This window comes from Centropristis striata, chromosome 12 (genome assembly GCF_030273125.1).
Source record: "Centropristis striata isolate RG_2023a ecotype Rhode Island chromosome 12, C.striata_1.0, whole genome shotgun sequence".
Classification (NCBI taxonomy): Eukaryota; Metazoa; Chordata; class Actinopteri; order Perciformes; family Serranidae; genus Centropristis; species Centropristis striata.
Window position 1 is genome coordinate 6,070,129 of NC_081528.1, and position 9,650 is coordinate 6,079,778.

Genomic DNA, 9,650 nt, shown 5'->3' on the forward strand with positions numbered 1-9,650 from the left:
CCTTGGTTTATTGAAAAAGGCTCTAGCAATAGTAATCAAGTGTGTTTTCAGCCCTTTGTTGATCAGAGAGCTCCATCTAGTGGAGTCAGAAAATAAAGAAAATGGTTCATGAGGCTTCATTGGCACATCACTATATGAACGTTTGACTTGAACTACTGGCAATGGACTTTTCCATCACATTCTAATTTATTATTTATGCACCTAAGTAAGTTCTATACTGATTTTGCAAATATCCTTCAGAAATCTTGAAGGTAGGACCAGGAAGGTGTGCAGATAGTAAATGGATTTCATTGAAATCAAATAGATGGCAGTGGTGGGATTTGAACCCACGCCTCTTTCGAGACAGGAGCCTAAATCCAGCGCCTTAGACCACTCGGCCACACTACCCTTTCATCCGTGATGTTATGTATGAAATTCGGTCAATGTTGTCAGCTGTCAATATTCATTGTACTTTTAGCAATAACCACAGCTGCTATAGAAATACCATCAACCAATCACTCACAAAAGCAACATTTAACAGTCGAATTTGCTTTGATGGTGAAGGGAAATTTAGGAAAAACTGTCCTTGGACGTAGTTAGAGTGTGAGATAGGGCTGGGCAATATATCGATATAAAAAATATATTGATATATTTTTAAATATGATATGGAATTATACCATATCGCCTATATCGATATATTTCTTTTTCTTTTTATATATATAAATGCTGCCCTTACTAGGGTTTGTCATATATAGTTATTTTGTAATGTTTGTTGTTGTTTTTCTCATATAAATATATTTATTTCCGATATTTTTTATTTAAATGTGCACTTTATGGAGCTTTAATTTTTTTAGAAAGGTAATTTTGTTGTTATACAGTATTCATGTTTACTTAAATAAACGGTTTCAACAAAACTACTTGTGACATGTCATATTTGGCTTTGACTTTGACTGAACATTTGCTCTCACTTTGCAATACACATTTTGGGATATATATCGTATATCAATATTTAGCCTAAATATATCAGGATATGCCTTTTGTTCCATGTTGCCTAGCCCTAGTGTGAGCGCATCGACTTAATTTTGAAGATGGTTCTTATTTGAAAGGAAAAGGTCTGGGTGAGTTTTTTGATTTGTGGTTCGAAGTGTAGCTCTGAATCAAAAGACCTCCAACAGTGGGCTTTACATTAGCAGACAGGGGACCGAGGCTACTCTCAATGAGACTGGTTAACATTTTTACACCTGTGGAGAAAGCACAATGACTAAATATTATACCGTCAGTGAGGCTCTTTTTTATATCTTGCACCATGACGCTCTTCACACCTCTTTTTTGCACCACTGGGTTGGCATTATGTGGCTGTGGTTTGGTTCAGTGTAAAAAAGCAGGCAGTACTGTGGAATATGTGTGTGGTGGGGGCTAATGACAATGAGCACAATCCCAGTGGACAGAGGAAGAGATGATGACATGCTTTACAGGTGGAAGGTTGTTTTCTGCTCTTCGCTTGCATCATTTAAACCACACCACCGCAGAGGAAATGAAACAGAGAAAAAGGTGGTTGAAACACACAGCGAGAGAGAGAGAGAGGGGGAATAAGAGGGCAAAGAGATTAGCAAGGGAGGAAAATTGGAAAGCGAAGAAATATACAACAAACATAGGAGCAAAGAAAGAGATGAGACAGAACAAATTGGATGAGATTTCACAAGTGGGAAGACAGAAATTGGGGAAACAATGAAGATGCGAGAGATGAGTGAGGAAAAAGGGAGGAAAGACAATGAAGGACACAAAAGCGTGAGGGAAGAAAAGACATTATTACCTTTTGATTTGGAGCAGCAAGCAGTCAGAGCAATCATCATTGGCTCTCAGAGTGACATCCTGTACAACACACACATAAACACACACGTTAATCAGCCCGTGCACTGTGATGTGGTGTATTCACAGTAGCAGGTCTGGTCTAATGACACCCCTACTGATAGTGGGAGAGTAGCCTAATATATCACTGTGCGTGTGTGTGTGTGTGTGTGTGTGTGTGTGTGTGTGTGCTTGTTGCATATGGTGTCAGTGGTTCAGAGATACTGGACACACACAGCAAATAACAACAGCCCTGCAATAAATAACAATGTGGCATTTTACTGATTCCCTCAAAAGGTGAGTGTAAAGAGGAGGGAAGGATAAAGGAAATGATGGTGACAGTAAAGGAGCTGGGTCAGGTAAAGAATAATAGAGGCTTATATTCTTCCAGCCTCTATAGTTGGAGATACAAAAAAGTGCAGTCTTGTGCATATTTTTTTTAAACCAAGAGCGCCATCTCGATGGACATGAAAGGTAGTGATGTGCCAATTTAGCCTCATGAACCATTTTCTTTATTTTCTGACTGCACTGGATGGAGCTCTCTGATTAACAAAGGGCTGAAAACACACTTGATTACCATTGCTAGAGCCTTTTACAATGAACCAAGGGCACCATCTAGTGGGGTCAAAAAATTTAGATAATGATTCATGAGGCTTCGTTGTCACTTCACTAATATCTACAATGTTGATTGGTTCATTATCCTAAACCCAGGGCTTCAACTCCAGGGCTGGAGGGCGAGAGGCGGGTTACACCCTGGACAGGTCTCCAGACCGTAACAAGGGTGACACATAAAGACAGACATGCTCTCATTCACTCCTACGGGAAAAAACCCAAGCTGCATGTCTTTGGGAGACTGTAATGACTACCTTGCCACACTTCTAGAACCAAATATTTTGTAAAGAAAGTTTGTGTTCATTTCTGTCAGTTTGGTATGTCAGATAATATTTAAGTAAAATGCTAATGAGTCTTAATTGCCAACCAGGCTATCAGTCACTCGTACGGGCAATTTAGAGTCACCAGTAAAACCCAAGCTGCATGTCTTTGGACTGTGGGAGACTGTAATGTAGTGATGTGTCAATGAAACCTCATGAACCAGTTTCTTTATTTTCTGAGCCCACTAGATGGCGCTCTCTGTTCATGCTTCATTGCTGGAGCCTTCTTTTAAGAACCAAGAGCACCATCTAGTGGGGTCAAAAAATAAACCGAATGCTTCATGAGGCTTCGTTGGCACATCACTATTATAATGACTACATTACCACATTTCTAGAACCAAACATTTTGTAACATACTAATGAGTCTTAATTGCCATTGATAATCAGAGCTACAGCAAATGTAATTTGGATGTTTCATCATTGTGATTGGGAACACAACACAGTGCCAGGAAATGCATCCAAAATTGTTGTTACAGACTAGTTCTTTAAAAATGTTTTTACATCAAGTATGGCACTTATCAACCACCAGCAGATTGCATTTGCGTTCGTCCATGACTGCTGCCTGCATAGTTTGATGCAATAATGGCTATTTCTAATATCAGTCCAAGACCATTTCCAAAGCAGTTTTATGTGTGATTTTGCATGCCAGAATGACAACTTTCCCTCCAAATGACTACACAGTTGAATCAACACCTCTCTGAAACAGTCCCAGTCTAACATGGTCATTATCATTTATTACTGGGCTGTTGTTTTAGACTGCAGCAGTTTTAAGTTCAGCCAACATATTGAAAATCTGTTCGGTGCTGCACCAACTGCAAGACACTTTTTTCTCCCAGACTTGACATATTGATATGATAGTGTGCAACCTACACAGCTGATCTGAAGGGTGCACACTACAGGATTATTTACATTGGGAGAAACCAAGACTGGTACCATTAATTCAATAATGACTATCTCTAATATCATTTTCCAAAGCTGTTTTAATGTGACTTTTTAGTGTGCCAAAATATTACAGTGGACATTTTTTGTGCACCTGCACATCACCATCTGTGAAATGCTTGATCAGAGAGCGTGGAAACTGCTTTAAAAATAAATGTCAAATACTCAGAAACTAAAACCAAACAACCTCAAGAAAAACAAATAGAGGGTAAACATCGTAGTATAAGAAAAAACAAAGTGAATGGCAGCGCATTGAAAGCATGACGAAGCAACTTGTAAGAAGTTGTTTTAGAGTTATTATGACACTATTATTTTTAGATAATTAGCTTACGCCCCCAATGCAGGTACAAAGACAAAAAAAAAAGCAAAGCAGAAGGTGCTGATTCCTGACAGAACTTTGAAAGTGACTCCAGAGTTAGAGTATTGTAACACAACCCACCTCCTGCCCCTCCTTTATGCAAGAAAAGTTTTATGAATCAGTAAACACGTTTGAGAAGCTGATTGTAACTTTGCAAGTAAAAGGGTCAAGTAGTTACACAAGGCTCCATACACAATACATAGACAGGGAGAAACGCAACAGGAAGTGATGTCTTAAAAACAGATGGATGCCCCAGTCATCAATACATCACACACTCTTTGAATACATAAAGTTGTGTTGTAGAAATGTTTCTTTGAAGCTGCACCTATCAATATACGTACATATTAAACAATGACATAAATGACTGTGTGATTGGAAAGCTAGTGTAAGTATTGGCAAACCCATTGGCACAAACAACTTAGACTCAAAGATGAACTGATTAGAATTTGGAGGCCAAAGGTCAAGGTTACTGTGACCATGAATGGGAAATCTCTCAAATTTGGCAAAAACACCAATCATGATAAATGCTCAAAATGTGGTCCAAACATTCATTGTCCCGGATGATGATTGCTTATGAATTTGTTTGTCCCCTACATTGTGATTGAGCACCACCTGTAGGTTGACATTTTTGGTTGTAAGTAGTGATGGCTGAATTAAGCTTATTTTCTAAGCCCACTAGATGAGAGTGATGTGCCAATGAAGCCTCATGAACCATTTTCTTTATTTTCTGACTCCACTAGATGGAGCTCTCTGTTCAACAAAGGGGCTGTAAACACATTTGATTACCATTGCTAGAGCCTTGTTCAATGAACCAAGGGCGCCATCTGGTGGGCTCAAAAAATAAAGCAAATGGTTCATGAGGCTTCATTGGCACATCACCACTAGATGGTGCTCTCTGTTCAACAAAGGGTTTGAAAGTAGTGATGTCCAAATGAAGCTTCATAAACCTTTAGTTGTATTTGTTAACCCCACCAAATGGCTTTCTTGGTTTAAAGAAAAAGGCTCAAGGAATTGCAATTAAGTTTGCTTTAAATTAGTGAAGTGCCAATGAAGCCTCATGAAACATTTTCTTTATTCTCTAAGCACACTAGATGGCGCTCTCTGTTCAACAAAGAGCATTTGTTAACGATTGTTAGAGCCCTTTTTTTTTTCAAACCAAGAGCAATATCTAGTGGGTCAAAAAAAAAAGCAAAATGGTTCATGAGGCTTCATTGGCACATCACTACTCTGAACTCTTTGTTGAACAGAGAGTGTTATCTCGTGGGCTCAGAAAATAGTTAATAAAGCTTCTTTTGGCCATCACTAATGAAATGCCTATCCTCCATTCTTTATCTTTAAACCGCTCCATTATCTTTAAAGAGCTCCTTTGGGGTCAACAAAAACAATTAATGGTTCATGAAGCGTCATTTGGACATCACTAGTTTAGCAGTAAATGTATTGATTGACACATTTGGTGAAGATATTCATTTTTCCAACATTGTGGTAAACACTGTTCTGAGGTGCAAATCTGTCCAATTCTTAACATCAGCTTTTAGGCCCAGTCATATTTTGTGTTTACTTACTTTTGTTTATATTGATTTACAAGGCTTATGAACTAAATTGTCCAATACAGTAGAATAAATTGGAAAAGTAATTTCGAAGGACAAACAAAGAATGGAACAGTAAAAGTCATGTTAAAGGATACATTCAATATTTTCAACCCAGTTGAAAAACAAGTTAATTTACTTTCATTTACAGTTTTTCAGCCAGCATGAAAGAGAAGTCTTTAAAGTGCACAGAAAAATGGTTTAACCCTCTGAAATCTTCGGCTATTATGTCTGTTAAAAAATCTGTTAAAAATCTTCACCATGCCATGTTGGTATCAGATTTTTCAGCGTTACCTCACCTATATGTCCTGATAATTAATGTTTAACTTTGACTTACTTGATAAAAATGTTGAACCCAAAAGAAACAACGGAAAACATAAAATCTGATCTTGAAAATTATGTTTCAAAACACAGAATTTTAAATATTGCAAATATAACATATAACAGGTAAAATGAGGATAATCCCTAGTTCAATATTTTATACTAAATATATTTGACATTATCTCCAGTTTTACTTGGCCGAATATCATCAAAAAAAATCTGGCATGGAGTTTCAAGCAAGAACTTTAGAGGGCAGCTGATGGCAAGACTCAATGCTTCATTTTTATGTCTTCACGTCATGAAGAAGTAATATGCAGGTGGTTTCATGGACTCTAGAGGGTTTGCAATGCACAATAATAAACTCTGCTGAGCATTTTAAAAGGTACCAATTGGTTAAACTCTGAACTGGTGGAATAACTAGTTTTAACCAGCCGTTTTTTTTTATGTGGAAGCTAAAAAAGTTGAAAAATAATAATGTGAGGTAATTGTATGCTAATGTGGGCGAAGGTGCCTGGAGGGTAAGCGAGTACACAGGAGGAGAGTCAGGAGGTGAGTTTGGGAATCAGCTCCCATCTGCTGCAGCACTTTAGAGGCCGTGGACTCTAACACTGTGGACAAGAAAGGACAGGTGCTGGAGGTCAGAGACGCAGGGCACAGAGCAGCTGTATTTGTATCCAAAAAGAGTCATTTTATTTGTGTGTGTGTGTGTGTGTGTGTGTGTGTGCGTCAGAGGGACAGATGCTGGCGTAGCGGGTGCACCGTCCCCTGACAGGTGACAACTCTAACTGCTTTGAAAACCTTATGGCCAACAGAGCAGGGTCACATTGTTAGTTAAATACTTTCTGATTCTCCCGGGGCGCTCACTTTAACCTGCCTGACGTGCCGTGGGGACACTGTTAATTAGGTTCTTTAGGAAGTGCTAGCAGCGCTTGCATTTTGTCCGTGATAAACAGCAACATTTTGAGGCCCAAAATCTGGCCGAGTTTGCCTTTGAATTAAGTTCAAAGCTCCAAATATTAACCATAACCAGAGTATAATGCACATGTTCAAATCTGTGATTTGTGATTCTGGGCTATATAAATAAAATTGATTTGATTTGATTTGATGTTATAGGACCAACAGGCATAAATGTGCCATGGAGACACTTACTTTGCTCATGTGTCTGGGTAATCTGAAAAAAACAAAGCTATGTTGTATGTTTTGGCTCATTTATTACATTATTTGCAAATAAATGTAACCTTTTTGCAGATCACTTTGATGTGTTTCATGGTTTTAAATGCATTTATTTTATTATTATTATTTATTTTATTATTTTTTTAATATATATATTTTTTCCTCTCCCTATTTTAGCTGACCATTTCATATGAAGAAAATTAATGAAAAACAAAACCTGACACACACACTTTATTAAAGAGGGGAACAAAATATTCATAAAGTCGATGTGCTTTTGCACAGGGAGCAGTGAGTGATGATGCAGGAGGACTTTTGGAGGGAAAGGTGGCTGAAATGCATGAAAAAATGTGATGATACACACATATTGTTCACTAAAATGGCACTTGGAGAGCTCAGACTTCTGCCGAGGTCAATGGTGCGTTCACATGCTCCTCCGATGGTCCCATTTCCGGAGTGAGGAAGTCGTTTTTTCCCGCTTCAGTGTGTTAATGAGCTTTAAGTCATAATGTGGAAACAACATGGAAGATGTGGTGTATTTTATTGCCCAGAGTTCTTCATGTGTCAGACATTCATTTTGGTATAGAACCATATTTTCATGTGTTGTTTGGAACATATTTTCTAATAAAATCATACTGGGGGGTGTCCCCGGTGGCACACCTGGTAGAGAGCATGCCATAGTCCATCTGAATATTTCCACTATCAAATAAAGCTATAAAATGCCCAAAAATATTTTTGAATAAATAAAAACTACAATTAAATACAATCATACTGGGAACACAGATGTTATTATGTGACACAATTTAAACATTCGAAAATGGTCTCAAAGCAAATGTCCTTGTTCATCTTTGACATAAAGTAGTCTGCCATAAAGACACAAGGCACAATATGTTCAATCTGGCTATTTGTTTAGTCAAATGAATCTATACATTGTGCTTTTTTTTTTTTACTCTAAGACAAGCTCAGATCATTGAGACCTGCAGACCATAGGTAGCTAATATAAGTTTGAAACTTGTAATGTTTGAAACTTGTAATGGAGGGTTAAACAACACTTTTAACTATCTTGTGATATTAATGAAAGTGAAAAGTGATTTGTGTATCTGCCCTGCGATCAACATTTGTTCCTTTTTGTAAGCGCTATCTAGTGGGCTCAAAAAATAAAGAAAATGGTTCATGAGTCTTCATTGGCACATCACTTTAATCTTGTGATGTGCCAATGAAGCCTCATGAACCATTTTCTTTATTTGTTTGACTCCACTAGATGGCGCTCTTGCTTTTTTATAAAAAAGGCAATAATGGTTTTGAGTGTGTTTTCAGCCCCTTTGTTGAACAGAGAGCTCAGAAAATAAAGAAAATGCTTCATGTGGCTTCATTGGCAGATCACTTTAATGGTCTTCCCATGTGACACCCTTCCACCAAGTTCAATGAAAATCAGGTCTGTAGTGTTTCCGTAATCCTGCTGACAAACAGAGTAAATATGAATAAGATAATATATCATTTATATCAAAAAAATATGAGAAAAGTTTGATACAATTGAATGTTAATATGAATAGAAAGTTAGTGACAGGTTTATCCTTCTTTTGTGAGGATAACGCAATAGCATTTCATCTTTCATTGATTTCCATCCAACCTGTCAGTTCCCAGTCCTTGAAAAGACATGGCCTTAGGCCAAACCGAAGGGCATAGTTTACAAGGACGTGTTGATGCTTTCATCACTCTCCAGGTTTGCTCGGAGCAAATGGATAAGTGCCCAAAAATTTGAAAGTAAATTCTTCTTTCACCTTGGCGGATGATCACTGTAGAAAAGGTTTATCTCTTTGGATCTGGTCCAGCGGGTGCCATTTTGTCTAGCACTCTGCTAGAAAATTCTCCCATAACAAGGTAGAGATGGCTGGCACAAATCAACCACTCACACACCAATAATGTTTGCTCATTCAGTCGGCAGGGTGCGGCCGAGACTGGCTGCAGAGCCAAAAGGAGACCAGAGCAGCCAATACTGAATGATAAACTACAGGGACAGTTATTTGCTTAAGTATTAAGGCGGGCCCATTATTTTAACCCTTGTACTGGGCTCAGGGGGTTCTCCCCAAGTGCACTTCATCATTATAAATGGCTCTGCTTCTCTGACAGAACATAGACAGATGAAGAAAGCTGCAGAATCTTTGGTTAGATGAGAAGATTGATATGACTCTTATCAGCCAGCAGATGGTTATGTTTAATATTAAGGCTTGAAATAAAGGGAAACAGCTTGCCTGGCTCCGTCGAAAGGTAACAAAACCCAACTGTTTCCACTGTCATCAAGATGAAAACATGAAAAAATGTATCAAAAGGTTTCTAAATCCAGGGGCTATATTCATTTTGTCTTACCACTTGGACTCCTAAATAGCACTTAAAGTTCCCAGCTGAGAGTTTGCTCTTTAACCTATTCACAGAGCTGTTGAGACAGACTTTTACTAAGGAATTGGAAAAACTATTAAGCTTAAGAAAATGGCGGGGTTGGATGATGTCATGTTTAAT

At 38.1% G+C, this 9,650-nt stretch overlaps 1 non-coding gene across 1 annotated transcript; it reads right to left on the reverse strand.

Annotated features, from left to right (window-relative positions):
• Positions 1–305: 305 nt before the first annotated feature.
• On the reverse strand, positions 306–387 carry trnal-uag (transfer RNA leucine (anticodon UAG)). The gene has a single exon. It is a non-coding gene; the product is annotated as a tRNA-Leu (tRNA).
• Positions 388–9,650: the final 9,263 nt, after the last annotated feature.